The sequence below is a fragment of the Harpegnathos saltator genome, unplaced genomic scaffold, assembly GCF_003227715.2.
Source record: "Harpegnathos saltator strain DR-91 unplaced genomic scaffold, Hsal_v8.6 scaffold460, whole genome shotgun sequence".
In the NCBI taxonomy this organism is placed as follows: Eukaryota; Metazoa; Arthropoda; class Insecta; order Hymenoptera; family Formicidae; genus Harpegnathos; species Harpegnathos saltator.
The window spans coordinates 96,649-112,659 of record NW_020230273.1 but is presented as its reverse complement, the minus strand read 5'-3'; positions in this window follow the sequence as shown (position 1 = coordinate 112,659).

Genomic DNA, 16,011 nt, shown 5'->3' with positions numbered 1-16,011 from the left:
GGACGGTTTCTCCCGATCGGCCGTGTTACGACGTTGAGATCGTTACGTACGGAATGCCTATTCCGCGCAGGGAGAATAAATTAGGCTAAGCGAGTGTTTTATTCAACGCTGCACCTCCCCCTCCTCGTGCGCGCAACCCTCGAATGCGCTTCAGCGGATTATACTCGAAGGGCTTGTGGAGCGGCAACACGTTAATCCGTACGAGGAAGGCGAGCGCGCGCGCGAGATTAGTACTCGGTATTTATTTACAGGTTCAATCGCGGTCGCTAATAAAAGACTCTCGGCCTCGGAAGCACCGCGGAGAAATCGGAGAAATCGGGGGAACGATATCGAGAGACGCGGAGGGTAAATCTTCGTTGATCATTTCCCTCCTGCCGGGGACTGACGAAAACGTAAACCTCCGGCCAGGATTTTCGAAGACGAAAACGGGAATATTAGAGCGGAGCTTCGCGCGCGCTCGATGTGTGTACCTTTTATTTATTGACATATTTATGGCGAGAGGTTTAACCGCCTGTTCCCCGCTGCGGCCCTTCGCGGCGGCGGCGGCGGCGGCGGCGGCGGCGGCGGCTGCGTCGCGCTACCCTCTGCCACGTCGCTAAATCCGTCTATGATTTATGGTATTCCTCACTTGTCCACATATAGTTCGCATATCGTTTACTCCAGTTTGCCAATCCGCTCGCTCGTCCGCCGACGCGACGCAATGTAAAACCAGAAAAGCTGCCGGTCGCTGATTAAACTTTACGCGCCGGTTTATACGCGTATTTATTTATGTCACGCAGCTGAACGTCGCGCGCTGAATGAATTATTAGCGACAAGTTGCCGGCCGCGCGCGCGCGCTCGCGAATAGTCGACATTTGCGTCGGCGGTTTATAACGTTGCCGGCAAATGTGGGAAATGTTCGCACCGTTCGAACTTTCTTCTTTCTCTCTCTCGCTCCCTCTCCCCCTCTCGCCCTTTCTCTCTCTCTCTCTCTCTCTCTCTCTCTCTCTTTCTCCCTGTCTCTCCATCGTGATATATCTCAAGGTGAAACGGTCGTAAAATATGCCGCGGAAAATCAAGCGTTCTCGTATACTGTGTAGCCGCGTGAATGTCCGACGACGACGGCGACGATGACGTAAGCAAATTGCGCGGAGAACGATTGTTGACTCGTTTACGACGAACTTGCGTAACGTTCGGTGACGACGCTCGAAGGGCACGCGCCGGCAAATCAGTCGAAAAACATAGAAACGCCACGCGTAAATCCCGCGGGGATCAACTCGAATGTCTCGGAGACCTCTACTTCTCTGTCTCTTTCTCTCTAATGACGTATACAAATGCCTCTCTTACAATAATGTACAGATCCCACAGCCATTCAAAATATTTGTGTTTCCGGAGGGGACGGTGCCTCCTCAGTTCTTCCGAGGCCTGACTTTCATTTTCACCTTCTACCTGTATTGTCCTACCATGTTGCCGCCGTGGTTTTACCTGTTTGCGGACCGATCGGCTCCTCTTAAGTGCCATTTACCGTCCAATAAATCTTGCCTCGTTTAACCTGCGACTACCGCGGTGACGTTTCTCTGATACTCTCTCGCCCCGGCGAGCGCGCGTCTCTGAAATTGACCCCGCGAGCGTAATCGGAATCCGTATAATCAATTACCGCATCTGGCAAAAACACGTCGTCGGTTCGGCGAAATAACGTTAACGTAATTAAAAAAATTTCGCGCGCGCGCGCGCGCGTCTGCAGCGCGCGGCGGTGAACATGACCGTTATATTACGTTATATTACACTAGCCGGAAGTTAATAATGTGTTAAACTCGACGTAGCGCCGGGCTATAAATAACGTAATATCAAGAAAATTAATTAAACGCGAGTTATCAAGTTCTCACATAATTATCGCGCGCGCGCAACTTTCGGATATTATTAACAGAAACCCCGGCCGAGAGAGCCGGAGCCGAGCGTTCATCTCCCGGCGGATAAGTACTTTCCGCCTTTGCCGCCGTTCCGCCCGTCAGCGTCGTTGTTATTTGACAAGCCAATCGCGAGATTATGAAGCGTCAGCTGAGCCGCGCCAGACTGGGCCGGAGAGGGGCGAAGGAGAAGCGGGTCATTGACAATAAGACGACGGGATAACTTCAAGGTTAATTGCTCGTTTCCGCGGCAATTAGACGCGCACCGTTATCGAATGGAGAAGTGCGGATCGATCGCGCGCGCGCGCGCGCGCGCGCGAGATGCACGGAGTCGTTACTACGACTCCGCCGTGGCAAACAAGATCGCGGGGTGCGGTTGCACAATAGCAGGAGGAAGCGACGATACACGCTAATGGCCGAAGAACTCGCGGAAACGCAATAAGGCTCGGGTATCGTGGCAAGATGCTGCGGACTAATGGAACAGTAACTTCGCCACCGTCGGAGCCGGCTTCCCGTCCCTTCGGGGAACAATATACGTTTCCATTGATCGATAATGTCCCAGGAAAGAGAAGACGGATCGTCTTATCTACGAGAAGTAACGTCGTTGTTCGCGAGGAGTTTCTGCTCGGGTTCATCGCACGAGCACGAGAACGACGACGACGACGACGATAGCTTCTCTCCTCCTTTTCCTCTCTCCCCTCCTCTCCCTGCCTTGCAACAAATACGACGGCGTCGCGATCAGCGCGATACCATTACACCCTCATCCTCGAAAATCGAATACGAAGCTGCTAATATCGTTACGCTTAATCCATCCCCGCGCGTCTTGTTGTCGCGGCGCGACCAAGCCGTGAATAAAACAGAACAGCGGTTTCAGTTCCGCGAGGAGAATCCGAGAGACACTTACATTATGTATTTGGACCCTGAACTTGAGACGAGTCTCGAAGAAGAGAAAGAGGAGAGAGAGAGAGAGAGAGAGAGAGAGAGGGAGGGAGGGAGGGAGGGAGAAAGATAGAAACTTTAGTCTGTAGCGAGAAATGTAAAAGGGAAGAAAACAAGAATCGACGAATAGCACGGCGTAGAGAAGAAGTCGCGGGCGAGTGATTTTTATACGTCCCTCTTTCTTCCTCTTGTTGTACACAAGACAAGACCTCCGAAGCGCGAAGGAGGAGGAGGCTGATTGTCAATCCGGCGCAATCCGCCGGCGAACGGTACACGCGACGTGCCGGCAACTTCTACCGATCTATTTTTTATTTAATCTAATTGGCCGCGGCAATAATGGTAACGACGAGGTGTCCCCGAGGTATTATACATATTAATGTTTGATAGACTCGAGAGCGGACTCTCGCCGAGGTCGCTGCACGCCGCTATGAATTATTCCCGAGTGCATTACGGCGCAACCAATTACCTTCGCGCGCGCGCGCGCTTGAGAAAGATCCCAGCTTCTCGCGTCCGTTCCGCGCAACAATACCACAATCTCCTCCGGTTTCACTTTCTCGTTTTCTCCACGACAGCCGACGACAATAGCGCGAAAAAGGACGCACGTTACGTCCCTTCCTGCGATTGTCCGCCGTTAAACGCGCTAGCCAAGCCGAAGCTTCCACTCATTGAGACTTTCGCGATGAGTGTCACGCCTCGCGAGACGCCACCATTTCCCGCGGAGTACCGCAGCGTTTTATGAGTCACGACCGCGCGCGCGCGCGAATCCCGTCACACGCAGCGGCCTGACTTCTCCTCTGTGTCTTTCCGTCCATCAAGGAGAGCGATCTCCCGACGAGGACTCGACAGATAGACAGGACAGAGGAAAGGACAGAACAGTAGAGGAAAAAGAAGGAAAGCCGCGGACGTTGCGAGACGGCGGCGCTCGGCGATGACTCACTTCTTTAAACTCGTTAACTCGTTACACAGCGAGCGAGCGAGCGGGCGGGTACGGGCGAATGAGTAAACGCACCGCGAGTTTTCCCCCCTCGAAGCGCCGCGTCTCCGACGACGACGACGGCGACGAGGCCGGCCAGCCGGCCGGCCGGCCGGCCGGCCGGTCGCTCGCTCGGTTGCTTGGTTGCTTCGAGTCGCTCGATCATCGTAACGCGCGCTGGGCGTACGCGCGCGGCAAGGTGCAAATAATAATAATGCCAATAACCGAGGGCCCGGAGAGCGTGCCGCGCGGCCGAGAAGTCAAGAGACGACGGCACGGCACGACGCGGCGCGGTGTGGCGTGCCGTGCCGTGATGTGGCGTGGTATGGTGCGGTGCGGTGTGGCGTGGCGTGGCGTGGCGTGGCGTTGCGCGCCAGTGGCCGGGATTGGGTCGAAGGGTTCGAGCCTCGCGCTCGGGGACTCATAATCGGTTCGACTCGCTCCTGCGCGACGAGGACGGCAGGCGAGATCGCCGCGAGCGAATTAACGAGAAGGAGAAGGACACGGGGGGAGAGAGAGAGAGAGAGAGAGAGAGAGAGAGAGAGAGAGAGAGAGAGAGAGAGAGAGAGAGAGAGAGAGAGAGAGAGAGCGAGAGAGCGAGAGCAACGCAGGGTGCGCGCTGCCGCGCCACCGAGGCCGATGCGATAGCGAGAGAAAGAGAAAGAGAGAGAGAGAGAGAGAGAGAGAGAGAGAGAGAGAGAGAGAGAGAGAAAGGGACAAAAAAGGAAAGGAGAGAACACGACGAAGGGAGCGAAAGAGCCGTAAGAGCGAGCGAGAAGGCGAACCGTGCGCTGACGGATTGGGGATCGAGGGAAGGAGCGGGTGGTGAGAGAGAGAGAGAGAGAGAGAGAGAGAGAGAGAGAGAGGGAAAGGGAGAGAGGGTCGACGCGAAAGGCGAAAGGTCCGACCGTGTGTGAGCGAGCGAGCGAGCGAGCGAGCGAGAGAGCGAGAGAGCGAAAGAGAAGGGAAGGGAAAGAGAGGAGAAAGCGAGAGCGAGAGTGAGAGAGTACGCGCGAGAGACACGCCCTGCTGCAGGTCGATAACGGAACCGACGCATCCTCTCGCGGCTCTCCGGTAGCTCTCTTCTTGCTCTACGCCACCCTCTCCGCGCGTCTCTCCGCGTCGCGCGTCCTCTCGCAGCCCCTTCCTCCCACTCGCCCTCTCCTGCTGCCCATCTTTTCGACCTTCTCCTTCTATCGCGCGCGCATAGTCACGTACCACACCCGCCATTCTATCCATGCCGACCGAGAGCGCGCGCGGACTCCCGCATACCTACTCCATCGTAGGGTGTATATCCATGAGCTACCCCCCTTACCCCCTAGCCTCGTCACGATCCTACCTACGATCTCATCCTCTCCTCCTCCTCCTCCTCCTCCTCCTCCTTCTCCTACCGGTCGTGCTTTTCCTTTTCCCGCGTCCTGCTTTCCTCCCTGCCGCCCCTCCAACCCCCGTCCCCCGTTCCTCGTCCTTCTCTCTTCGCCTCACGCATCGCGCCTCCTTCCGCGCGGCACGCTCGAGCCTTCCGCGAGGATACGATGTGCCGTGGATCGCATTATTATCACGCGCATCTAACCTCCGAGAAGGCTACGCCTGTCGGCGTTGGAGCGCGAACGCGCGGAGCGGAGCGGAGCGTTCCCGAGCGGAGTGAACCCGCGGAACGCACGCACGCACGCACGCACGCACGCACGCACGCACGTCGCTACGTGCGCGACAGTACGCAGTGGCGTAACTAGGTGAACGTACTCGCTCCTTGAGCGCACGCCAAGCGCGTAGCATCAAAAGCGGGCGCGGTACTGTTACGCGCGCTGCCTTAGCGCGCCTCATTGAGCCCGCACAATTTCCGCGCGTGGAATTTTCAATGCCGCGCACACAGGAGGGAAGGACGCTCGCGCTCGCGCGAGATAGTAGGCGCTTACAGTCGCCGCAGGACGCGACGCGGAAGAAGCGGCTGAGGTCGCGACCCGACCGAGACAACGGCGGCCTCGCTCTTCTCCCTCGACGCTTGTGCACGTCGTTGCACCGCGAATTAGAGCAGGTTGCTCCGCGATGCTGTTTATATACGCTGACGAGAGCGAATTTGATCGATCTGTAAAGCCACTCTTCCTCCCTCCCCTTTCGGCCCTCTCACCCTCCCGCCCTCCTTGCGCACCGACCATCCTCGCAAACGTGGTCGCGCACGAAACGAGTACACAATCGGGAGGAAGACACTCGGGCGACAATAACGGTGAATTAACGAGTATCTCATGTAAACTCGATAAATTCTCTAAACTCTCCCCTTAGTTACGCCTCTGACTATACATTTTCACGCACGCACGGCGCGTACGTGTACATGTACGTGTACGTGCATGTGCTAAGCCGTGTAAGCGCGCTGCGTACGTGTGAGAGCGAGTACACACGTTTCCCTTCGCCGAGAGAGATACGTATCGTCGTCGGATCGAACGACGACGACGACGACGACAACGACAACGACGACGACGACGACGAGGACGAGGACGGGAACGTGAACGAGGACGGGGTAGTTGTCGGGAAACCGGAGCGAGTCCCAACGCCTCTCTTCCCTTTTTCTTCTTCTTCTTCTCCTTCTTCTTCTCCTTCTTGTCGGCCCCTTTTTTTTTGTCAACCGACATCAAGCCGGCCGAGAGAGAGAGAGAGAGAGAGAGAGAGAGAGAGAGACAGGGAGGCGAAAGTACCAAAGGGTATCCCCTGTCGATGCTCGAACCGCCTTGTTTCGTCGTCCCTTCGAGCGCCCCTTCGCTTGTCCCTTGTCCCTCGTGTCCCAGGGACCCTTCCTCGCTCCCGCCCCCTTGCCCCGCTCGCTCCTTCTCGTCCCTTTCCCTTTGCTCCCCCGCCTGCGCCTGTATGTGTGTGTATGTGTGTGTCAAATGCCCGGCTCAGAAGTGACTCAGAAAATTTTCATCGACAGCGAGGGCGACGCTTAGGTCACTTGCACCGCGCGAGCGCGACGGTTTTTGTCGTGACTCGCTTCGATATCGATCATCGGAGCGCGTCAGCTGTAACAACGGCGGTGTCGCTTCGCAAATTTGCGGACGTCATTAAAAAATAGCGTACACTGTGTATCTTGTCCCGTGCAAATAGTCGGCGCGGCGTGACGCGCGTGACGCGAAATTCTTTTTTTATATTATTTAATAACAACCGCGCGCGCGAGAATTTGCGGGACGGCGCTTACGTCGCGTCGCGATACACGCGCTACCCCGGCCGAGCGACGTTTTCGATTGTGCAGTGGAAATTAAAAGTCGAAATTAAACACTGAAATACTGTACACACCGAGTCCTTTAAAGCGGAGCAGCGGGAAAAAAGAAATTATCTGCGTTGGACGTTAACAAAGTCCCCCGCGCAGTTCGCAATGTAAAATATTGCGAATATTCGGTCGATGCTTTCCCCGGCAGCCATTTCCCAGTTATTGGCGACTGCCACGCGCAGTCCCGCAAGAAACATTTTAACAAATAATAAAATTGCCGCGCGATAAGCGGCCGCACCAATTTCGCGCCCCCGATCCGCGCGTTTCCGAACGGCCGCGGCGGCAATGATCGCGCAAGATGGAAAAATTCCGATGCGTTTGCGATACGACGATGGCGCGGAAACGTGTCGTTGCATCTCGCGATAAACACACAGAGAGAGAGAGAGAGAGAGAGATGGGAGGGGGGGGGGGAAGAGGAAGAGAAAATGACAAAAGGAAACGGCAAATGTGCACGGGCGTGTAAGAATCGCGAGAGACACGCGGCTCGTTGTGTCGGAGTTTCCCGTCGTGTTATCCACATCCGGGGGATCCGCATCGCGCGGTGAGAGGACACTCCGCAGGAGGGAAAGGAGAGGATAAAACGATACCTCGGGTGCGCGATACGTCGTCGTGGAGGAACGTAGCCGCCTCGAACGCTCAAAAATTTATCCCCGATCGTAGCGGCGAAAACTGATTAAGGCGGGCGGGCGGAACGATGAAAAATTCACGGTTTTAAGAGTCGTCCCGGCGAAATAAGATATATCACTCGGGCGCGGGGGAGGGCGGGACGACGGTGCGAGAATTTGTCACGGATTCAGCCGGGGTGAGAGGGAGGAGGCGAGGGGGATCGTTCGTCGTCGATCGCGCGAAACGCCCTCCGTCTACGACGCATTCCGTGGAATTACGATTATAATTTCGGGATTCCGCGCCAACTAAGTTCGGATGGAAGTCGCCGCGCGCGCGCGAATCCGCGTTCCACTTTGCGAGCTTCCGCAACGTTAACATCAAACTTTATCCTCCGGGTAGACGGGCGGCGGGACGGCGAGATGAACGGGAGGCAGGGATGAGGATGAAGGGAGAGACGGAGAGATAGATAGATAGAGAGAGAGAGAGAGAGAGAGAGAGAGAGAGAGAGAGAAAGAGGGGGGCGGAGGGAGGAATGCGAGAGAAGCGCGTGGAGAGAGAGAGAGTTGGGTTTTCATTTACATAATTCCCCGAAATACGTTAGGCCCCCCGTCTATTTTCAAATACGACTTAACAAGCAACAATATCTCGTTATCCGACACGCTGCCGTCTCCCTCCTCTCCCTCGCATCGATGGGAATATTTATTGTCCCGAACCGGAGCGAACGGCTAGAGCGCCGTTACAAAGAGACGATAGATTCGTCCGTTGTTTGATCTTCTCGCCGCGCGGCTGCTGCTGCTGCTGCTGGAAGCTGCTCTCGGAGCATCTACGGGGTGTTCCGCGAGGTCCGACGTCGATCTTGAGAAACGACCTATCGGCCGCTAAACTCGCAGTCAATTTCTCCCCCGCCGGCGCGGGGCCGTCGAGAGAACGAGGCTCGCTCCTCTCCTCCGGCACTTTTCGCCGATTATGCGCAAACGATACTCGCAGCAGCCGCAACAATGATACCCGAAATATCCGATCGCGCATGATCGATTCGTTGCTTATCGTCCGCGGAACGTCGACTTGCGCCGAATTGCAAACGGATCTGCGAATGACGCGCGCGACATGTGTGAAGTCTCCGCGATGTGAAAAATCCTCGCGACTTCCGCCGAGCTTCGCCGGACGGAGGTACGCCCCTGCTCGGCGTGAACCTTCCGTCCCTGCACCCCTGTACGGGTGGTCGATGTACGGGTTGTCGGTCGGTCGGTCGGTCGGTCGGTCGGTCGGTCGGCTTACCTGGCCGCGTTACGAGCGCGCGTCCACTCGAATGCGAAAGAAACACGCTCGGGCGGAGGAAAAAGTCATCGCCGCCGCGCTGCGTGACGGTCGGTATCTGCTGGACACCCGGCCTCGAGTGTTCCATCCCCCTCCCCTCCCTCCCCCCCCCGCGCATTGTGTTAGCCTGTGTCATCGTGGCGATGGAGGAGGCGGCTCAGCGGGAAACTCGTTCCCTCCCCCCGGACGTGGAGAAGCATCGGATTGATGAAAAAGTCAAAGAGCTTGTTTCCTCCCCGCACGGCTCCGTGTAATAAAGAATGGTGAGAGAAAGAGGGAGGGCGCGGAGGGGGGAATCGAACGCACTCCCGGAGAGCGGTCTGATATTTCAGCCGGCCGGGCGGGTGAACGCGAGATGATTAATTCCACGGATTAATCTGGCGATTGTCGCGCAGCTGTTGAATCTCTCACGTCCTTACTTTTCCCGGGACCTTGCGCGCGCGGAAAAAGACGCGGAGGTCTAGGAAGCGCGAGGTTACGACGTATGCGCGCACACTCCGCGCGCGAGTCCCCGGCGGATTGGCATAAAGAATCCCGGCCGATCGGGCCGCGAGCCGAGCGAGATTTCCCATGTAAATATAAAATAATATTTCCTCCCACCGGCGCTTTTTCCTCCTCCGATTTCAGTTGCAGATTAATGCACTCGCCGGCTGCTCGACGAGTATAATCTCACGACGAAAGAAAACACACCTGCCCCTTGCTGCCTACGCGAGAGCCGGGCCCAGCGAGAGAGCAAGCACAGCGGCACAGAGTACAACAAGGCTGGGGGCGCTTTCTCGCTCCCCCTTCGGCTGAATTTTACACCAAGGGGAGGAAGGACCTCGCGCGTGCCCGGAGTACGAGGCTCCGTCCGCCGACGACGGACAGGCAGCACTCACGACGGCAGGTATAGCCGCGCGCCGCTGACGGAAGGGTCGACGGGGGTGGAGCGGACGCTAGCTCGACGAGGAGGTAAATATGCGACAAGTTAGCGTCCGCGTATAAATCTAGCAACGCTCACGGTGACAGGTCACGCAGCGCGGAGAGCCTTCCAGTTTAGATCGCCCACCTATACATATATACGGGCACACGGGTATATATGTACATACGCGAGCGGCATGGACGTCGCGCCGCCGCGAGAACCTCCTCACCAGGTTCTCTTCTCCTTGCGAGGAGACTGGCCGGGGAGGGGGCGAGGGTTGCATTGCGAAAATTGCGCCGAGTTGGCGGGAATTTCGGGCGACTTATCCGGCGCAACTTGCCGCCACGACGTGAGATGCGCGGTAATACACGTATCCGAGAGATGCGCGTCAATAAGCTGCTGCCAAACGGGTAAAATATATAATATCCTTTATATAAATAAATCGCACATGATATATATGTATGTGTGTGTGTGTGTGTGTGTGTATATACACGGATGTACAATATATCGGAGAAGTATGCGGTACGCCGAGTAGAAGCGTTAGTAGCTGCGAACGTAAGTCGCCGCGACGCACAGAGAGAATTCATCTTGCCGATAACGCCGACGCACGTACAACAGCCGCAAGCTATCGAGTACGAGATTTCGCGCGAATGAGAAAGCGACGTTCCTTTCTCTCTCTCTCTCTCTCGCTTTTTCCCTTTTTCGTCTTTCTCCTGTCGCCCGAGCTCTGCGCTGCGCTGGAAAACCCGGCGCGCCAGACTCGCAACCGGTGTCTGCGGCGGCCACGCCACGTGTGTGATTCTCTTATCCGGGCGGTTTGCGCGACTAATTAATTGTAAAGAGCCATCGAAAGTGACCGCGAGCGAGCGAACGAGCAAACGAGCGAGCGAGCGAACGAGCGAACGAACGAGCGAACGAACGAACGAACGAAGACGTACGAGCGAGCCGGCCTTCCGTGCCGGCGAGGGCGGCCAAGTATTTACCGGGGGTGGGCTCGCCGGGGATGGTTCGAGCGTTCTCGCGATAAGGGCGAAGAGCCGGCCGCGCGGCCGGCGATCGACGTCGGGGATAAGGGCAGACAATAATCTTTTAATAGAATTGAGAAGCGAAAGGACGAGCGCGGGCCGCGCGCGCGCGCGCTTCCACGATTTCCAGCGGCCAAGGTATGGACACCTTAACCGCCGACGCCGACGCCGACGCCGAGGGAGCCGGCGGAGCGTGCAGATAGAATCGCGTGCAGACACGTGGTGTGCGCGCTCTGTCCGCCTTGGGGTAGCCGTAACAGTGTGGTCGTAGTAGCCCGTGGTATCGTTAAAAGAGCGAGCGAGAGAGAGAGAGAGAGAGAGAGGGGGGGGGGAGGGGGGAGAGAGAGAGAGAGAGAGAGAGAAAGAGAGGAGGAAGAACGAAAGAGAGGCTAACCGACCGACAAAGAGGGGAAGATTTATTATGGAAAAGGGAGAAAGAGAGACAGAAAAGGGGAGAGAGAAACGAGGCCGCGACAGTGACGACGGTGGTGGCAGTTTTCGCGAAATTACCGGGTTCGCCGGGGTACACGTTTAAGCGGGCGCGGGGTGCGGGTGGGGGTTGCGGGGACGGGAGGGGGATGCAACTTGACGTGTGCGAGGTGGTGGCGAGAGGGAGAGCAGCGAGGGCGACTATGTTGCATGCGTGCGGGGCGAGCTAGCGCGATGGCGCAGGTGGTGGGTACATGGAGGCAAAGCAGAAGGGCGAGGACGGAGAGGGAGGCGGGAGGAAGCAGGAGCAGGAGGAAGAGGGTGAGATAGAGGAGGAGGAGGAGGAGGAGGAGGAGGAGGAGGAAGGGGATATCACGAAGAACGGGGCACGCGGGGCGGCGAGTCGCGCTAAAGTTCTCTCTCTGCAAACATGGCAGTCGTCACGCAAGTCACAAAACCCGCCAACGATATCTCGCTCGACTTCGCCTCGCCAGCGACAGGAAAAACGACGCCCCGGCTCGCGTATATACATATACGTACGTATCCGCGCGGGACCGCGACGCGTTACACGCGAGCTGACCGCGAGAGCAAGGCGGAATCGTCGTTGTCGTCGTCGTCTATCATCGACGAGCGGATTCAACGCGAGCGCGCATCTCCGTTTTCGCCGGGTAGATAAATAGGTAGGTAGGTAGGTTGGTAGGTAGGTAGATGGGCAGGCAGGTAGAGGTATAGGTAGGTCGGTACGCAAAGTTTTTTCTTGCCCTCCCTCCCTCCCCCCACCCCACCCTCGCGCGCCCTATGTTTTCGCCCTTTTATTTTAGGCGGCTGCGAACGCCTAAGCGAAGCGCGCACCTAAAAACGATTTAACCAGCCCGGCGCGGCACGCCTTGAGAAAGAGAGAGAGAGAGAGAGAGAGAGAGAGAGAGAGAGAGAGAGAAAGAGAGAATCGGAGAACCAGATCTCTCCTCTCCTCTCTTCCCTCTCTCTTAAATCGCGCCCGGTGCAGCGCGAGGATGGAGAGGCGGCGGCAGAGGTGTAGCCGGCGAGGGAGTCGGAGCCGCGCGCGCGCGCCTTCTTTTCGCCCACGGATGGATCGGAAAATGAACGCGGCTATCTCGGGCCGTTATCGAGCACGAGCCTTAATGCCCGGTTTACACGGGAGCGGATAGGGCACGTCAAGCAGCGGAGGCACTTGCTTAGCGTTTCTATTAGCTGTCGTTGAAAAAGGTAAGCGCGAGTGGCTCGTTACCTTCTTAGACGAGATGCCGATGTAAGAGGTAAGCAACACCGGGCTCTCGCTACATGACTCGCCTATCCGCTATTACCGCTGGCTCTCTCTCTTTCTCTCTCTCTCTCTCTCTCTCCCCCTCCCTCTCTCTCTCTCTCTCTCTCTCTCTCTCTCGTGTATTCGCGGCGTTAACTCTCCTTTCTGCCGCGACACCGCGTATAATATGCTCCACTGTCGCGAACGTGAACCATTGTTAACTGTAAAGCCCGTAAATGGAACATTGTTGCGTGATACTTTGTTACGTTGGCGTTGAAAGGTTTTCTCTGATACCGGGCGCAGCGATCCATTAAGCGTGATAGTAAATAAAAGTGCTCCAGTTACGATTTAATTGCCTCACCTTGATATGTGTGTGTGTGTGTATATATATATATATGTCATATATATAGATATACATACATAGATATATATATATTTTTTGTATGTATACATGTATATACACGTGTACACGCACACACGCGCGCGCGCACGTAGCGCACAACAAAGTGCGAAATTGCGAGAAACAGTCAAAGCTCGGCCGGGACGCAGAGAGAAAGACACGGCCGAAGGTCAAGTTTATTCGAATTCATTCGGGCTCGTGCTCTCTCCTCGTCAAGAGACGGGACAGGTGGTGGTGGTGGCGGCGGTGGCTGCAGCGGCGAAGCATCTCCTCCTGGAGCTCGAGGCTCGGACCTTTCGCCGATTACGCCACTGAAATCAGACGGCCGCTCGTCAAGGCCGGCGAACGCTACACAGAATCTCTGAATAGTGTTTCGCAAGAACGACCCAAATAACGAACCTGACGCCGACGCGTGGCGCCCACCCTTTCTCGATGCGAAAGGTGCTCTTGCGGTCTCGGTGACGCGCTCTCGCTCGAGTGCATTATCGCCGATTCCCTTTCTCCCGCGTAAAGCCGCTTTCACGCGCGCCGTTCGCGCGCGAAATCGATCAGAAATATGTATGTCCGCGATCGGTTCGCGCGCTGCTCCATTTTTCCAGCGCAGCGATCTTGCCGCGTCCCGCGCGGTGGCGCACAAAGTACACCGCGCGAGCGATTGACGAACGGGCAAGCGGAGCCCATTAGCGCGCGGCCCGGCGCGGCGCGGCGAGCCGACAGATAAATTCCGGCGTGGGAATAATTTTAATTGCTCGCCGGGTATTCGCCGCGGTGACGGCGAACTATGCACGAGTTATGCAGACCACCGCTCGCCAGCGACGTGGAGCCGACAATAACGGAAACGACGTCGACGAAGTAGTCGTCGGCGACCGAACGTCGACGCGGCGGGCGGGAGGCTCGGCGTGGCCGCGGCGGGATATACCGCAAGGATCGGGATCATAGAGGCGATCCTACCGCGCCTAGATCCGATCGCGGCCGGCAACTACGCGCTGCAAATAATTACAGCCGTCCTTACATTCCATAGCAAGGCGGGCAAACTGGTTCCGAGCGCGCGGCCGCTTGCGCTACTATACGGAGAGCCGCGGAGAGGAAACTATATTTCTTAAAGTATCACATACGTGTTTTTCAACCGCGCGCGCACCGCCCTGCGAGCCGCGCGAGCGCGTCCACCGTGTCAACGATCGCGATCGCGAATATCGCGCCGCGCGCGGCCGTGCCGTGTGGAAGCCGAGGACGGTGATTGCGCGAGTGCTCGAATAGACCGCGCTGTGCTCCGCACATCGCCGCTCTCTCCGTATTCCTCATTCAGTGTCTTGAATTCTTCAACGTGCATCACGCTAATTCCCTCTTCGCCGTTCCATCGAGTGCGCGATAAGACACGGATGAGAGACTTCTCTGTTTCTCTTTCTTTTTCTCTCTTGTTCTTCCCCCCCCCTCCCCGCCTCTCTCTCTCTCTCTCTCTCTCTTTCTGCGCCGCTTGAAATCCGCTCCGAGTCGCGGTCAAGAGTTCCCGATTTTTCATACTAATGTATTAAATATCGGCTCGTTCCCAAATATGCGAACGTTTCGAATCGCAATTAATCGTAACGAGCGAATGTACTCTGAACTCGATTTTCCATCGGATCTCGTAAGCGATCGGTCGACGGATTGGCCCTCCTCCTTCCCTCTCGCTCTCTCTCTCTCTCTCTTTCTTTCTGCCTACATAGGACTCGGCGATGCCGACGAAAATGCGAATCACATCGCGGACCTCTCCCGAGTGCGCTCGAGAGTTGAACCGCCGCGTGCGCGCGCGCGACATTCTCGTTGTTGTTTACACACTCGGCCGCGGAAAGATTTCACAAACAACGGAGAAACATACGTCCCCCGCGGGTACTGAATCCCCTCTCGCCCTCCCCCCTCCCCGCGCAGTAGCGGTCGTAGGCGCATTAATAATGTAAGTGTGCAGATGGTGTGCAGTGAGTGCGCGGCGCCGCTGACTAGGATCAATGTTCCGTTCGCGATCTATATAGTCGCTGCGCGGCCGCGCGCCGCGATATATAGGTAACGACAGAGAGAAAGAGAGAGAGAGAGAGAGAGAGAGAGAGAGAGAGAGCTAGGCTATGTGGGAAACAACACGGTTGCACACACCACTCGTCGCTCGCTCGTTCGCCTCCCCCTTCTACTCTTGCTGCTGCACCTCCTCCTCCTCCTCTTGCTCCTCCTCCTCCTCCCGCGCACGGATAATGCATTTGCGCGAATATTTTAACCAATCGTAGCGCAAAATTTCCATATGGAAATAAGTTCTCTCTCTCTTTTTCTTTCTCTCTCTCTCTCTCCCTCTCACTCTCTCTCGATCGATCGATCCGAGTTTCGCTCGCGAACTCGATTCACGGGAAAAAGCAGCTCTCCTTCGTCGACCGACTCGCGAAAGAAAAAGACGTTAACCGCGGGAGGAGCACGTGTCCCTCACGTTGTCGCTCATAAGCTCGTTCTGGCGAAATCGCGCTCCCCTCTCTCTTTCTCTCTCTCTCTCTCTCTCCTCCTCCTCCTCTCTGCATAATATTTCTCTCGAAATGAGATTTAAAAGCCCGTTTTAGAGAAATTACAATTTGGAACGGAGAGTGCCGGAGAGTGTCTGCAGAAATTTATCCTCCTCCCAATTTGTTGAGTGCAATTACAAATTTTCTTACGTCGCGGTTGTCGCGCGCGCCCTCGCGCGTTTGTAATTAGAATCTGCTCGTGCGAGTAATTAAATCCTGCCGCCGGTGTTTTCTTCCAATTCATCTTCACCCGCGCTGTTATTATTGCGCGGCAATAAAGGAGCATTAGAGCAACGGCGGCGGCGGCGGCGGCAGCGACGAGAAACTCGCGGCGCGATTATATTTTATTTCTCGTCCGGCCGGGCGAATATTTATCCGTTATCGTGGGACCGCGCGCATTGCCGTTGCCGCGGCCGCGGCGGCGAACTATGCGAGCGATTAAAGTTTCCCTATCGTAGGCATCGCGGATTATTAAATCTGTCAAGTAGTTTGCCACACA